Source organism: Vanessa tameamea, chromosome 16 (genome assembly GCF_037043105.1).
Source record: "Vanessa tameamea isolate UH-Manoa-2023 chromosome 16, ilVanTame1 primary haplotype, whole genome shotgun sequence".
Lineage (NCBI taxonomy): Eukaryota > Metazoa > Arthropoda > Insecta > Lepidoptera > Nymphalidae > Vanessa > Vanessa tameamea.
The window spans coordinates 7,497,018-7,515,374 of record NC_087324.1 but is presented as its reverse complement, the minus strand read 5'-3'; the positions used below and the strand labels follow the sequence as shown (position 1 = coordinate 7,515,374).

Genomic DNA, 18,357 nt, shown 5'->3' with positions numbered 1-18,357 from the left:
AACAGTTAAAAGTGATACCCACAAAGAATGTGCACCGAAAATACCATTCCAGCCATACCAAGAAACAGAATCGTTTAAAAAATTTGCGAGGAGATTATCCGTATATTTTTTTAATGAATAATATTATCGATACGAGAATGAAGGTTTATACATTACTGTCCACACTTTCACCAGAGTTACACGGAAAGGTACCTATGTGACTTATGTTCACCCGAAGATCATCTCGATAAATGCTATGAAGACCTTATTAAAATATTACAAGACTACATTGATCCAAAACCGAGCGTAAGGGCGATGCAACACAAGTTTATTTCACGTCTTCAATCACACGATGAGACGGTAACTATCTACGCATCAGAATTGAAAAGACTCATCTTACTGTGAATTTATCTATCAAAACTGCAAAAAGACAATTTCAGATTTTTTTTTATCATTACAATATATAAGAGGATTGAGATATATGTATTAAGATATTACAAGAAAAAGAAAAATTACAATTTTCAGAACTAATACAAATTGCGGCATCAATAGAAATGGGTAAGCTAGATAATGCCGCCATGACTAACATTCCAGGTCAACAAAACGACATAATTGTAAATAGAATAACAGTACAAGTTCGTGTATACGCTAAAAATAAAAAAGTGGATTTTCGGAACAATTCAAAAACGACTAGGAAAATTACACTATCAAATAGTCACAGATGAAAAAGAGATAATACGTCGGCATGTAGACGAAATGCTTTCAGCACCTTTAATACCACGTTCAATTGCGGCGGAGGGTTGTCATATCCTTTCTTATAATGTTGTTCCTTTGCAACGTTATTATTGTAATGTCATGTCAAAAATGTATTAAATAAAAATGCATGATATGAAATTACCAATTATTGTTTATTTAGTAAAAATATATTAGAAATTATTAACTGTTTTGATCATCGAGTTGTACAGGTAGCAGAATCAAACAAATAGAAATAATATGTCCGACACACATGTGAATGAGTAAAATATATTGATATTAGAAGATTATATAATGTACTTATAATTTAAGTATTTATTTATTATTTTATAAGATGAAGTTAGGTTCAAAAACTTCTGTAAAAAAATAGATAGTTATATACAATTAATTAATTTATATGATTTCCATTTCAAGAAAAAGTGAGTTTAGAAATATGTTGGTGATAAAATCGTTTCTTTTTATATTTCGTTCACGTAAAGTTGTTTCGGAACTTTAATAAGAGCACACTCGTCTAGAAAAAAAACACAGCTACATTTGATTTTTGTTGTAAACTGTAAGTAAATTTTTATTAGTACACGTGCATCAGAAATACAAAAAAGACATAAAAATCAAGTACAGGTAAACAAATAATGAAATATACATTCACGTTATTCAAAAGAAACCAATAGGATCTCTGAAAAAATGTAGTTTATGTTGAATTAAATAAAGTTAACAAATAGACATGCACCCAAAAAACATTTTACGAGACAATCACGTAAAAAATAATATTTACTCAGCTATAATAGGAAATATACATGTAATAGTAATTAATGGTATATAAACAACATTTATCATTAAAATAGCGTTAAAAATACACATTAATCGAACTAATTGATCGTGCCCTCTGCAACGTCAATTAGTTCAACTATTATGTATACAAGTGCATTTTAATGTATCAAACGTGTGAACTGAAGTCTGGTGTACATAGCTCGATGTGGTGTCTATCTTCAAGTGTTCGCGCTGCGTTGATTCCCGACGACATAAATGAATCGATTTAGGAACAAAATCAGCTTTCACAATGATCTCAGAATATAGAACAATCTGTCAAACCATTATGAAAACCAGTTTCGTAAATCTTATTTTCTTCTTTATCTTCGATTCTTCTGGTTCTTCGAATATCGACGTAGTCTTCGTTTCTAGATTCACGTATTTCGTACAATTCGCTTAAGGTAAATATATCACATAATAACATACAAATAAGGCAAATACAGTGTAGGATAAATTAATTCTAAACAGAGCTGTAACGCACAATAGAGTGGGTAATATGAATGGATTTGTCATCGCTCGATTGGGTGAAGTATGCGGCGGGAATGGGATGTGACGTGCGCCGGGACGCTCCAATTATCCGCATGCCATATGACATCATGCTTGCTGCTGACTCAGCCACCTCGGCAGCCTCGCGCCTCTCTGTAACATTAAACAAACATACATTCTAACATGGCCCTAATAAATTGTACGATTGATTATCAATAAGTAAAACCGAGCAACCGTCGTCTACTGAACATATTTACCAGTGTCGCTCTCTGATATAGAAGTAACGAAGGCGGCTCGCGCAGCATAGTAAAGCAATGCGGGCTCACCCACACCACGACCGGGTACTAATTAGGCGAGGCGTGGACTTCGGAGTGCGCCAGTGGTGACCACAAATGGTCCGAATAAGCGCTCCGTCCTTGTTGGGGCGGTTGCGCGGGAGTCGTGGCGCCGCTACAATTATTTTGCTAATTTATCGACGCCGATCGCTTGCGGTATTTTATTAATACGTCACCTGATGTCGTAGTAAATTGCGAACGCGCGAACGTGAATCTTAAAATAATTAACTGAGAAGCGAGACTGACTTATTGAATAGTAAATAGTAACATAAAATTTGTGTGAAATAAAAAATGCATCGATAATTGCGTCAGCGGCACTAGAATCGTCGCAGTTGCAGGTGCGTGAAGCTACAGTGACGTCACGTCCGCAACACTCAATGGGCTCGCACTATGTGGGCCACACGTGTCACCGCCCCCTCCTCTCCCCTCCAATACCTCCGCACATACCATACCCGCACTCGCAAACACTGTTCTAATTGCTGACAACTATGGGAAATAGTGCAAATATGTTACTTTTTATCAAGAACTCGGTGTTTACACTTGTGATAATGACAACTATACCGTTGGAACACTACAAGGACTCGTTTTAAACAATGATAACTACGAACCCGGACTATACGGCAATATAGTCAGCCATAAAACACGCAATTTAAATAGGTGTCTCATATCTTAAACGAAAACTTTCGCACTTGTGTTATTACATTTTAAATAATGTGTAATATTTTAATAATAAGTTTGTTGTTTTTTTAAATAGTCTTATTATTTGACATTATTTAAATTTGATATTGTGATCAGTTTAAAAAAAGTTGGAATATCATAGTCATCATATTTACATTTACTTACAAAATGTATTAGAAAAATAAGGACAAGCGACTAGCAAAGGTTACTAAGGAGACGTATAATGTATAAATGCGACGTCGCGACAGCCGACAAGTATGTAGGGCGAGTGACGAGCGGACTATTGATAGTGCGGCGCGCACTTTCGCGCATTTACGCTGCCTCGGCAATGCCACTCCACCGACCACCATCGGACCAGCGCGTCGGTGATGGCGGGACTCGTGTCCACATTGTTCATCTAATATGTATAACGATATAAAATCATCTATTAATTAAATATTTTAAATGTTTAATTTGAATAATTATTATTTATTATGTTCAAAGTATATTCGTTACGTAATGATTAATTACTGTCACAATACTTTTGACTGCTTATTCAAATTACGTGATTATAAAATTTATTTAATTTTAATTTATCTAATCAACGAATCAAATTAAAAAATAGATATCCTAGACCTGGCCTGACCGTAGTAAACAAAGAGTAGTACACTTATCATGGAATGAATATCACTCGTTATCGGCGAATATGATTAGCGAGCGCGGACGACGCGGGCGGCCGGCGTTATTGTAGGAATGTGGTATAGTAGAAGCGCGGTGGTGCGGCTGCAGGTTTAGAGATAGAGCGAGCATTCCGCGGCTGTAACGGTGAGTTATTTCGCGGAGCACACGGCGGCCGGCGTGAATGGCCGGGAGATGCAGCGCAGGCTGCAGCGCGCCCCTCGGCCTGCGCCCCGTCCCGCGCGCGCCGCATTCCTGCGAGCCGCGAGCTGCGCGCCGCTCGCCGCTTGCGCAACCTCCGCCGCCACATTCCATTCATAGCGGCGCACGACTCTACAAACTGCGAGTTCGTTCCGCGACTGCGACCGCTGCCTTTGTCGCTGACGGTTGCTTCTTCTGGCGGCCACCGATCTCATCTTCTCAGAAAGGCTAAGCAAGTACTGTTTTTGAAATTTTAGAACGTTACGCCACATTTCTTGATAAAGTTCACGACGGTCGACCGACGTGAATTCCGCCGGACATTGACCCGCTCGCCGCGGCTTTCTCCAACTCGCTGTTTGCTATTGGAACGAATCTATTAATTGGAGAAACTTAGTTCACACATGAGCGTGGAAAGTAGACCGAGTAAGCTTTGCCACAAAATCTTAGTCCAACGAAGCTGTAACTGCATCGGTATAGCGTCAAATCAATTAAAAACAGTCTTATGAATAAACTAACTTCATATATGATGTAAACACCTTCGGTGATGACATTGGAGATTGAATACTAGATAGTAAATCTTCTGTGAGAACCAACTGATGTCATAACTTTGATAAAGCTTACGGAACTATGGTTAACAGTAACATGTTTGCTTTGTAATAGATATAAAAATATCATATGTGATTTCACATGGGAAATCCCGAATAAATATATGTATGTTCATATAGTTTCGGGAGAGACTATCAAGTGAGTAATTAGCAAATGGCTATCGCGATCGCTTAGGGTAGAAGAACAAGTGCAGGCTTCGACGTCGAGCGCAATGCTAAACGCTGGAGGCTGAAATCGTCCCCCTCTGTTTGTCGGTGAAATGTCACCAAACAGCATTCCGAAATATTTGAAACGACCTTTATGGCGCGAAAGAAAGTGTGAGGGGTGAGGGGAGCGGGACTGCGCGACCGTGGGACAGCGGCGCGCGCGCCAGTCGCACGGCGCTCCCCGCCCGCGCCGCGCCGCCTCCCGCATTCCAGCGCGCCTCCCTCCGAATTTATTCAGCCGCGAACCAACCGCTTCGCGCCGCATCACCGCAGCTCCTCTGCTACTCCAAAGCTGACGTTGGCCCCATGCTTACGACCGCGTGTCCTACAACTTATCTAATATATATATGTATATATTAGAGTAATGCTAATATTGATTTACATTGAATAAGTTACAAAAATATGTAGTCACGTTTAATGAAACGATACTTCGAGTTTTATACCGAGATATATTGTTACATAATATAGTGAGGAATAAATTATAAATCCTAAACAAATCTCATTTCTAATCAGCCTATTATAGTCTTTTCTTTTACCACAAGTCCCAAGCTTTTTTACAACTTATGCGTCATTTCTTTCAAAAACATATAAGTACCCAATGTTGTGGCGGCTTTTTTATTTTATTAACGGAAAACTCTTATAATTACTAAATGTAATAATATATTTTACAATTGAACAAAGTACGTTATTGTATTTCCATATAATTGTAACTGTAATTTACAATAATAATCAAATACATTAGATGGGTTCTAATAAGAGTTTGCATGTCTCATTATTTTGGGACATGTGTAACATAGAGTTGGAGGTAATTGGCATTTATCAGCTGTGAGTTGGCAGCCGGCAGGTATCGAGTCGGAGCAGTGTCGGTGCGTGCAGCTCGAGTGACGAGGGCGGCCGGGAGCGAGGCGAGCGCGGAGGCGGCGCGTCGCAAATAGCCCGTGACGCGGCGCGGCGGGCGCTGCACTTTCGCGCGGTCATGTGCCCGGCGCCGTAGCCAGACGCTCGTAATCGGTCCTCTATTTAAAAACGTCGTCGGCGACGCCGCGCGCCGCTCGCCGGCCGCGGCGGGGAATGTGCGGCGACAATGCACGCGCGTCAACGACCGCGCGCAGCGGAAGCGGCACACTTCCAGCCCGGAAACTTGCGCTCGCGCCTTAAGGGACCGACGAGCTATTTATAATCGGTGCAGGGTGCGGATGCGCTCATCAACAGCTGTTATGCAATGCGCTCGTTTCAGACTTAGTCTTTAGAGTCCGGATCACTTCGACTTTTAAATAGGTACTACAAAAGAATAGACTTTCGGATCCATTATGCAAAATTAGATCCAATTTAAATAGTACAATAGCAAAAGCTACAATTGCTATTGCTGAGTTATCTGAGGCAAGAAACCGAGACTCTGCTCAGACGTAGAAATCGCGTGCGATGACGCGAGACGAACGCTGACGTCAAATTGCCCTTCACCGTGTAATGCAAGAGAATTGATAACTGTTATTTTTATAATAACTCCCATTAATGTTTGGCGTTTAAAATTTTCAATGCATTACACAATTTCTTGGTCTGAACGCAGAATGATCATCGGAGTGTCGAAATAGCTTTAATTTGGCTTTATACAAAGTTTTACGAGGCCAAAATTAAAAATGTCATATAAGTTTCGGCAGACTTTAATTTGTACATATTTAATAAGATGATGGCTCAATTCTTTTTTCGGCGAGTAGTAATTCTGTCGGTTCGTTCCGGTGTCGCACATTCTCATAGCCGAGCGCGCAACCCGTAAGGAAAGCGCAAGGGCCCACCGGAGATAAGGTCTATAAATGTTCACCTCCATGACTCATAATTAATAAGAGATTTGCCACGATACTAGAATAATTAACTAAACGCATGTGTGCACACTACTCATTATATATTTAGTAAAAATGTTATACAACGAAGCAATTTTTCAATTGTCTATGTGTATTAAAAGAAAAAAATTTAATAATTCTGATACAGGAGGTTTAATTCAATAAAGTGATTCTAACCTATCGAATTTTTTGACTGACAACTTTGGAACTTAAAATATCCTAATAGGGTAATCAAAAAATAAGTATAATGTTGAATGATGAGTGCTAATGTCACTTCAATATGTAGAAGGCGGCGTGTTCAAGCGACACGAGTTCGTCCAAGCTAATAGCTCCTACGTGCCCATAGTGCGCGTCCCGCTTATTAATGCATGTAATTAAGGCACGCTTTTAAATTTAAAAATCATCACGACGCGACTGGACACTTCGAGTATATATAGATTGGTTTAGTTGGGATTTTAAGTTAGCGGAAATTCGTCTTACAGGGTTCATTTTAAAATTCGTATGTTTAAAAAAAACATTTTCTTGTTCAAACAAACTATTCAACACTTGTCCTTTTATTTTGTTTTATATACCCGTTTGATACTAATATAAGTTTTTAATGTTTCATATTTTTAGTGGTTGCTGATGACTTATGTAAACACAACGAAGTGCTACGTAGGTGCTACGGTTTTGCTACGAAGCCTTCAGTGTAATTAATAATTGAGATAATGGATATTGATTAATATACTGCCATATTATTTTATTTGTACATTTTGAAATAAAAATATTAGTTCATATAAAATATATTGGGAAGACTAAATTAATCGCAAAAGCTAAAGAGGGCACATAAGTATAAAAACAATATTATAGTATTTGATTTGAAACAAAAATGTCGTCCGACACGATACATATTCAAAGCACACTTTTTGCAGACAATTCGCATTCCTGATTATTGCTACTGCGTTCGTGAATTTATTTACAAAGAAATGACATTCCAGCGGCGGATCGTATATCCGAAAGAGTATCGTTTACAAAAATAATACTTAAGTACGTCCCCAATCCGTTACAAGTATTTCAGGAAATATTAACCTCTGGCAGTAGCACGTAACCAGCACGTGCAATTGAAACAATTATGTCTATTACTACTAAGCTAAATGAACTATATACGTACATACAAATTCACCTTATTTCTCAGATAAACAATATATTTAAAGATAGGTTATTAATACTAAGTAAAATAGTCTGCAACTGCAATAGGAATACGGCGATGAAATTGAAATTTGCCGATGAGAATCATTTTATTGTACCGTACGTTTATTCCGATGTAAACATTGTATCGGAAAGGACTATAAATTGTGCGCGAATATACTTAAGCGTAGACGTAGATGGCGAAGCGAAGCGCGCGGGCGGCGTGTGACATCGATTTAGTTTTCAGGGCAGCAGTCGTCTCGACGGTCGGCAGAGGCCGTTTAGCGTCGCGTCTAGGACCTAGATTCCGTGTATTGTTTTAGTATACCGACGGTACGTGTCGCGGTGGCGCCAAGGCGCGGCGCACACGGTATGTTTTATTCAAGCGCGGGCCGCGACCCGCGCCGCCCCCTGAATTTTGTTAGCCTTGTCTCGTCCCGCGCGCCGCCGACGCCTCTAATTACATACTAACATGACCAACTTTACCGAGTCACGATTATTCTGATTTTTGTCAACGGTTTAATCAATAAATAGTAAAACCGATTCCCGTTAATTGTTATCGAATCTGAGCAAGTACCTCGATTTGTTACTACACACAGGAGTACATAAGCGTAACTTTGGGGTAGCGAGTAATTAATGAGTTTTATTCGCGAATAACAGTGTGTTGTTTTTATATTGGTAATTTTAATCTTTAGCAGCTACGGTGCTGCAAATACTTATTATTTATATCAAAGGGATGTGATTGCTGATATCAGTGGTGGGTTCGGATGTCACAGAATAGTCTATTGTGTGCGCGACGCCGCTCTGCCCCGCACACCCCGCCCCCGCGGTCCGCTGCCGCCAGCGTACCGGGTAAAGAGGTCAAGGTTTCGATGGCGCCTACCTGACGTCCAGAGTTTATTATAATTATATCATAATAATATCAGCTTATTGAATATTGTACATTTGAAAGCTTATTTATAAAAGACTGCTAATCTTGTACAATAAGCAACGGCATAAGTTTACTGACTGTAGATTTCATATGAATAATTTATAAAAAAATGGGACGATAAAATTCTAATATAAATAAAATGGTATGTAGGTACATAAAACGCGCTCATCAAATGAGATGTGAGGCCCGGTTTAGGAGTGAAGGTTAATGACCGATAAGGTTTCAGTTACGCCGATTTCCCATTTCACATTATCTCTCGGTACATGGGTTTAATTATTATATTTTTTGCCAGCATGAGAGAACACCGAAACGTAACAAATACAAAACACCCGGCACTCAACGCCTTCTTGTACCTACTCGTTACTCATACATACTACGCAATAATGTACTTATAATAAAGGAGCGAAGGGTTTGGCTTACCGAGCTAAAGCTCAACAAAGTAACGAAATGTTTTGGCTGCGGGAGCGCCACAGAGCGCGAGGGCGCCACTATCGCGCGGACGTAAGGTGCTCCTTATCGCGCTATTGTTCGCGCCGACAGATTTATAACTTCCCTTTGGCCCCAATAAGGGCCCGTGACCTCAGCACCTTCCACTCTACTCCTCAACGGAAATATTTCGACTCGTGTGTACTATTCACTTTAATACACCTAATGTAAATAAAATCGCTCGCTAATCGTATTAATTTTACTATAAAAGTTATGAATTCATGTTTATTTCTAATAATATTGAACAAAATTATGTAATTTCAACTACTTTATGAACATTACACATACAATATACAATAATCACTCAATCCAAAATGTACTTTTTTTTTCGTTATCATGAAATTGCAAATAGCATTTAGGTACCTATTTGATTTAAAATAGATTGGAAATAGCCGGGCCAATTGACATTTTATAGAAATAATTAATCATTTTCAAATACGTACCCGAATAAACACCTCCGCTGCTTAAGGTACTTCTCTTGAAGTAATTAGATTATTTTTCATTCGCCAGGAAAATAGTTATCAGCTCCTGAAAAAAACCGAAAGTTTAAATTAATGTACGAATATTTTATAACTATATATTATGTATTTTATAAACTAAAACGTATTTAGATAAGATAAAGATTTATCTGAAAAATATAAAAAAAAACTATAAAAGTTTTATTTAGAGAATTAATAACATAAACCACACATCTAATGAATTATTGAATTATCCGTTAACCCCAGTGACATCCGTTAACATCAGAGAATCAGTTGCATCGTTTCAATAAATTCTCGACATCGTGAAATATCCGTGGTGTTTTTACAGAAGCTCTTATCAGTGTTACTCGTAATGGAAATAAGGCTAACGTCAGTTTCCCAGCGCCTCGAGCAGACGGTGGGAAATGCCGCGACACGTTCACTGTGAGAAAATAACATATTTAGGCAATTATCAATTTTTCGTGCTAATTTGCTTGAATGTTTGCTTAATATTTATAGCGCCTTATAAGGACATGAATGTTATTTAATTGTGTGAAACTGATGTCAAGAAATTATTCAACAGACATCAGTCAATATTTGATTCAATTAAAAATAGCAATTAATATATATTACAAGATATTTTGATAGAAGACGCGTTAACGCAGTGTCATATATACAATTATAAAAAAATAAAAATGTTTTAAAAGAATAGGAACTTTTTCTTCTAGATTTTGCTTAGTTTTATATAAAATATTTGTATGCGATAATACATAGTATAATTGGTTTTATTTAACGTAATAGTAAAAAGTACTTATTATTTTTTTTATAAGCGAAATAATAAGTGCGAGTCAAAAATTCTTAATTGACATTTGTCGACGAAGTGAGCGCGTATATAATATTTAAGTTATTTCGCAAAGTAATTAGCAAAGTATCCGGTACTATCTATGATTGCTGCGTGACGTCACGAACTAAAGACAGGCGATGACATGTAGATGCAGTGGAATGTGGCGCGGGCACGCTGCTCGCGTAACGGTCCGGCGCGACTCGCGAGACCTCTGACGTACGTTCCCATGCTCGGCTGCGGTGCCGATCTCTCTTCTCAGATAAGCCCGGCTCTTATACGAAACCCAATAAGCCATTTCCTTGAAGCTCTCACAAGAATACCGCTCCCGTCAAAAAAATGACCAACACCAAACAAAAAAGCCCGTGAATAAGGCGGGAGCGCAAAATAAGAATGGCCCTGATTCTGGGAAGGCTCGGCGCCGGTGCAGGCTTTACAACCTTTATAATGATCGCTTTTTGTGGCGCGACCCTTATTGGCTTATCGTGGGGCTGAGAACTGGCGCAGCGAGACGTGCGAAGCGGCTTCTTCCCGCCGCCTCACCTTCCCTACACACTGAGACGTGCCCAGTGCGATTCGCCCAGCGCCGTGCTCCAACGGAAATCAGCAATCACAAGTTTTAAAGTGCGGATTATGCGTGGACGGAAGCGTCGCGCCACCCGACTTGAATACGATCGTGAATGACGAAACGGTCGCGTTTTATACTCGTATACATAAGTATACACAACTGCGGACATAATAATGACTGACCAATTTAGTAATGTGACATTTGCATATCGCACTCGGAATCGACCTACACGCAAATTTGGCTATCACGTTCCTTTTGTATAGGAGCAATTGTGGGAGCGCGGTCGCAACGCGGCCTGTGTAGGTATGTCCCTTTGGTGGGAAGTACGGCGAAGGAAATGCTTATGAAATGTGCGCCTACGCCGCGCACTGCAACGGAAGCGGAGGCGCACTGCTCATGATTCGGCGACTGTAGGCGTCGCAAACAAATGTCCCAAATTTGAGTGGCGGTTAGGAATGAATGAGTCGGAGAGCGGGTGAGGCGATACTACTTATCAGAAGCAAAGGTTAGTGAGCAAAGGGCGCGTATGACCGCGGTGAACACAACGTCAGCATGAGATGCTGCGAGTTGAGTCACAACTAGTGGCCAGTAGGTACACGTGTCGCTGACGTAGCGCCTGAATCATCTCACACTGGTTTTAAAGGGATATCATATTAACTTTTCATATTCACCCTAAATTAATTCGAAATAAAAAATATTTATATTATGTAAACAACAATAATAAAGAAAAATTAGCAAATGTCGAATAAGTATTACGTTTTTTTTTTTATAATTTGATACATTTATTGTCTTATAAATGAAATTATTTTTGAAACTGACTGTGTGATTATTTAACAAAAATATCAAAATATGTACCTTAAATATCATAAATCTATTTCTTAGATATCAACAAATATTATCATAGCGTTTTTATATACATAATATATTTTGTAAGACAACAGGATATATAAGTATTAATCTGAGTTTTTACATAAAGCGCCGAGGAATGCATTGTAGTTAACGGTGTACGGGTGTAAACGAATACGGTGCGGATTACAAACGGAGGGTAATGAACAGGCGGGGGTGAGAAGCGAGAAGTGGAGCATGCGCGGGCGCAGCGCGAGGGACGCTAGAACCAGACGTCACGCTCCGCTAGTGACGTATGTCCTGTCGATAACGCGGTCGCCGCTACTACATCTCATTGTTTCAATTTATTACTTGCGTACGAGAGAGATTGCTATCACTTCGATCGACACTTATCATTCATTTCGTGTGTCATCATTTTTTTTGCTCGGAATGCGTCATTATTAAAGAATGCATTTTGTTTCTACCCTCGTTTGTTTAAAAAAATAACACACGTTTTTTTTTTTAATTCAATTCAAATTTTTTTTTTCGAAAGCATGAATAAAATATAATTTGAAATTTGAAAGTAGATCGAAGTGGCAGCGACAAATAATTAAGTATTGAAAAATGAATAGAAATAAATTCTAATCTTACGCTACTGTATGTAAAATTCCATCATCAACGACTGATAATCACAATATAAATTCACTTTGCACACATTATTCACAGTTAACGTATATCGTCCAACGATTGAAATGACACTTGTTTTCAGCACTTCGCACGAAGTCCGGCCTCAAGTAGCGGTGTCCACTAAACAACGCGATAATACAAAAAGAAGTCAGAGGTTACGATGTTATCGATGGAGACATGAATATTCGAAGACGCGAGGGTCACGAGTGAGCGGTCGGCGTAGCATCGCCCCGCGGCGTGAATGGAACGACCGACATTTTATGAATCGAAAGCCGTCGCTCATTGACCTGAGCACTTGAGCGGCGAGTGGAGCCGGGACCGAGCGCCGTCGGTGCCGCCGCGCAGCTCCGCAGGCCCGAGATCCGCGGCCGCCGGTTCCGGCGTTCGCGCTGACGGAAGTGACGTTCCCACCGAACATGGCGGCGCGCGCGCAGGAAGTGCGCAGCTTACCTATCGGGACGTCTCCGTCGGCGGCCTCCTTGCGTTGAACGGAACGCACGGACCCGCATGCGCCGATTCCGATATCCGCAAAAGTGCGCGCGATCACTAACTTACGAATAAATTATTCGCGCCGTTATCTAAAAATATTCGTTTGCGACGCAGAGCGGTCGGAGGCCGCGGGGCGAGCCGACGCGGAATCGCACACACGAACTGCTTCCCCGCCGCGGGGAGACTGATGAGGGCAGGCCGCGCCGGCGCCGGCGGAGGCTCCGACGCACGCGCACACCACCTGCCGTCCCTTTCGGCGGGAATGCGAGTCGAGCAGAGTGAGCGGGACCGCGACACTTCATTATCACAGTGTCGACTCGTGAACACCAATAGACCGAGGAGTAGGGACAAAATATTCGACCTTCACTTTACGTACACGCACACGAGCGCAACGCGGTCTCGACGAGACACACACATGCGCATGAGCCTCGCGAATTGCTTGCTCGTCGCAGCGCGCCGTCGCACCGCACCGCTGTGCTACTTTTGACAATTTTTCCAGAAAACTGACATGCAGCGCTGCCGTGGACGAGGCGCGGCTGCGCCACGTGGCTGTACCATGAGGGATACTGCTCCAGATTTAGCCTTTATTTAAACATAAAACTATATTACTATAAAGCACGTAAATTATATTTTGTCCAAATAAAAAACTGTTATATCGATATCAATATTATTTCTAGCTACAATAAAGTATGTATTACTTTTTATGTTGTTGTTACCATCTAATTTTATCAACAATAATATCAATTATAATTGTATTGGCAGATAATTTGTAGACTTATTCTTAAAAAAAAAAAAAAACATTACGAAAAAAAATATACACACAAACGAAACGTTAAAAAAATATTGAATACAGACAAGAATAATTAAAACCTTAAAAGAATATTTTTTAGAAATTTCCAAATCTTGTGAAAACTACCCACATCTATGGGAAGTTATTATGTAGGCACAAAATCTCTCGCGTGGACTCTAAGCAATACAAATCGAGCGATTGCGCTTACTAATGAAGGAACTTTTTAATTCCATATAATATTTATCTTAGATATAATAATTATTTAATCAATATTAATAAATAATTTATTACTTTGCGTCGTATTTACTTTCCTTAAAATATTGTGTAAATATTTTAAGTAGGTAATTATTCTACCTACCTTCTGCGTTTTTTTTTGTTTTAATTTAAATTAATTCAAATAGTAATAAATTAAATGAAGTAATTAAAACTAATTTTTAATTATTAAGTCGGTATATATACCATTTTATACTATGGATTTTTTTATTGCTACAAAATAGTAGATACAATCAATTATTATAACTTTATTTCACTATAGTTGTATTATAACAATAAAAATATTAAAAAATGTATAAAATTAAAATATTATTTAATATCAATTCGAACTGATGGTTTTTAGTAACTGGATTTTATTTTTTAAATCTTAATTTTTTTTCATTATTTCATATTGGTAATAGTTCCTTTAAAATAAGGTTCTAGAATATTGCAACAGGAAAAATAAACATAAACAGGAAAAAAAAAAACAAAAACACCAACTTCAATAGCGTTATGAGTTATGAAAATTGTTGTACAACATTCGTCGTTTTGGTTGAAGCCAAAAATTAAATCGCAGGATTTAATGTAATTAAAAATGTGTTTTCATTGCAAAAATACTTTCATTTATATATTTAATATATATAAATAATGTCCTCGCTTTGAGTAATAAGAGTAAAATTGGTTGCTTACATTGGACGTAAGTTTCAGATTTGTTTTTTGTTTAAAACGCTATGCGTTTTTGTTTATAATTTTACTTAATAATGTAATATTATTATTATTCATATTATCTTTTACAAGTAAAAGCACTGGTTTCTCTAATCGAGTTAATTTCGGTCACTTTCTATTATATAATGACTGAAAAGGAATAAATAAATGGTCATAATTATCCATTGTAATATACCAAACGTAAGGTGTTCATAAAATGTCTATATTGTATTGAAATTTGATTAAAATGTTGAATTTTTTTACAACCCCATATAGGCGCTGAGTTGTACAGGGGGTTGACGGTTAGAAATTGCGCGAAAAGTACGTGTTAGGGTTGCCACACGCAGGCGTAATAGTGCGCGTGATTCGGCGCCCCACGGCTCGCCACGCGCTCGCTGAATTATATTTCTACTAATTTTCACACTTTATTATTTTAAATATTTCACTTAGGTTTAAAAATACCTATTCATATTGAGTCGATTTCGCGTAGAAAGTTTTATAATTTTATCTTATTTTAAAAAGTAGGCCGAAAAGTTCCACAGGCGTGTGTCTAGGTGCCCGCTTCGTTGACCTCATTTTACAAACCAATTAAATTACTAAAAATTTCATCTTATTATAAAATATGTGATTTAAACTAAAATCGTAATTTAAATTAAATAAAAAAAAACAACAATACGTTATTTAGAAACTTCAAGAAAAAACTTCAATTTTTAACTTTAATACGTTAAAAGTTGAGGCGTGTTTATTGTTGGAATCCGGTATTCTTATCAACATAGGGCCGTGCCTATCTAATCTTGGTCTCACAGTCTCAGATAAAAGTAACTACTTTTTAAAACAAATTCATATACTCGTAAATTGTCACTCACTCACCTACATATTAAAATTATTTATTATCTAAATATATAGAATTTAAATTGCCGCTTAATATTTAAAAAGCTCCTAAATGTAAAAAAAAAAATATAATTTAGGTATACAATTTGTAACGAATAATAATAAAAAAAAAATAGAAATAATATAGCTAAAATAATATTTTTTATCGTTAACTATTAATGGTAATCATTAATGAATAAATTATTTTTATAATGATAGTTAAATAATAGGTAGTAACGTAAATGTTGCCAGGGTAAAAATATTACTATAAGTAATATTATACTATAATATTTCGGCTGTTAAAATGGTTAGTTAGTAGTTAGCAGAAAAAAAGTAAGTATTTATTTTTTTAATTTCTACTTACCTACCTACTCTACTCAGAAAAAAAACTTTTTTTTTTATATATCAGTATTTACCTATGCGTAGGCGCACGTGTTAGTACTTTATTTATTTATTTATTTCTAACGTGTAAGTAGATTTAGGGAGAGACTAGACATTAACGTTACTATAACAGTGAATGTAAGAAACATAATGATTTAATTTTAACTTTTAAGTAATAAATGTGGGTGTTTTTTATTGATAAATATATAATTACTGAGTGTACAAAATATTATGATGTATCATATAAAATAGGTGGCAACATTGTCCAGATTGTACGTTTTGTTTAAAATAATGGTTCGATTTTTCATAATTGAAACTCTGACTTACTTAATTTAGTAAATTATTGTTTTATAAATTTGAATAAATGAACTTTGCTGATACTGATATACCTAAGTAAGTGTAGTTATACTCCTTACAAGAGGTACTTAGGTATATAGTTTAATTTGTAAACAAAATTTGTTATTTGTTTGCCAGTTAAAAAATACAACTCGAAATATACTGATATCAGGCATTTTACCTATGTAGCTCTATGAATTTAAGTTAACCAAAAACCGAGGGTAGCTGTAAGAATTGAATATATAGGTAATAGCGTAAGTGCATTTGGTTACCTTCGTAGAAAAGCGGTTGGATGTGATATGGCATGCTTCATGTCTTTAAAACAGGATCACGAATGGGAACACCAGAGGAAAGACACAGGGCGCCGTATGGCGTGCTGCACTCGTCTTCTCTCAGCCGTGACGTCCGGCCGGGGTCAGCGAACGCAGGGCCGCTGATCACTTTCTTATGCCCGACAAACGACCCTCCGAGATGTCATTAACATGATCTCTCCTGCCTTCCTAGACTTATACACCGGAACCCTTTAAATGTCACTATTTCTGTCACATTCTACGAGGAAGTCACTGGAAGTCCACCAATGAAGGACCGGGTTGAACAAATACAAGACCGGGGTGAACTAAAACGAACGACGTGTTTACATGACACATTCGTTTCACTTGTATGCAAAAGCGTTTCCGTTATAGCTTTTTATACAGCCGTGGCCGGTGATGAATGTTGTTTTAATTAATAATTGTATTAGAGTATCGGTACGTACGCGTCGTCAGCTCAGGCGCAACCATCAGCGCTAACAGATTGATCACGGCAATGTATCACACGTGCAGTCCGCGCTAGCGGCCCTTCTATTTGTAAACCGGCGCCGAGGGCCGCACATTCCTATCGTGCCTCGTGCCCTGCGCTCCGCCACCCAACCACTCGCGGCGATGCACTCCTTCTCAAAGTACGATTCATGAATCACTTACATTACTATTGTATTCGACTGTTTTCCGCTTAACACTTTACTATTGAAGCAGTGTAACGTATGCATCGCTTTCGAAACGTCTATTTCCGTTAGCGATCCAAGAATTTGTCTTGATTCTCAAGTTCTATTAAAGGAAATGCTACTGTAACTGTCACATGCGCTATATTGTTGGGAAGTTCTCGTGAAATATTTAAGCCGTTAACGTACCTAAGCTAAATTTTGGAAGGAACGCAATGTGTATCATAGGGTCCACTTCTGTTGAGGTTTAGTTTAATTAAGTTTGTCAAAGGCGTAAATTTACAGCTTTCATGTACAGTGATTCCAGCCAAATACAGTTTTACCCAAGTGTCCATAGGCTTCGATTTTTATTGGCTTTTTTAGAAGATCCCCTTACATTGTATTAATTAGTGTGATTCTTAAATTTATCGTCACAATATCCATAAACATATTACTTTCATTGATCATTTTATCGATTAAATTGTAGGCCGTGGAAATGAATAACCGAATTGAATAATATGTATTTATCAGAAAAATTCAAACATGGTTACCAAGTATGCGACCGTTGATATATATTGAGGTTAAAGATCATTTATTTACTCATTAAAGAACATAGTTAACTTGTAATGATATAAAAATTACGTTTATCTATTTGATCATTATATTATCTCGTTCACTAAACCATTGAATGAGAAAATTACTTAAAAATAACTTTCTTCCTCAAATTTGTAGCTTCTTGGTACAAAGTTATCCTCAAATAATACTAAATGGTAAGCATTGATAATGAGGTGTATCGAAGTACAGTTCCCGCATTCCAATGAATGGTGAGGAGCGCTGAGAGGAGGACAGGGAACTTAAAGAAGAGGGGGGGACTCGCATGCCTGCGCGTGCGCGGCTACGACGTTACTCCTAACAATCGTTACAACCAATTCTAACAGGTGTCTACTTCAATACAATTTTCCATGTAGTTGTCAGTAGCATATAAAGCAGTCCAACATATTTAAAAGAGCTTGTAACGAACGGTTCTTTTTAATTGATAGACGTTGGTATGTGTAAAATAAATCGAATCA

The 18,357-nt window shown here is 38.0% G+C and overlaps 1 long non-coding RNA gene across 1 annotated transcript; it reads right to left on the bottom strand.

Moving 5' to 3' along the window:
* Positions 1–1,157: 1,157 nt before the first annotated feature.
* Positions 1,158–12,692, bottom strand: LOC113403026 (uncharacterized). The gene is made up of 3 exons (XR_010309388.1): positions 12,474–12,692; positions 9,574–9,658; positions 1,158–2,178 (listed from the first exon to the last, which is right to left on the bottom strand). It is a non-coding gene; the product is annotated as an uncharacterized LOC113403026 (long non-coding RNA).
* Between the last annotated feature and the right edge of the window lie 5,665 nt (positions 12,693–18,357).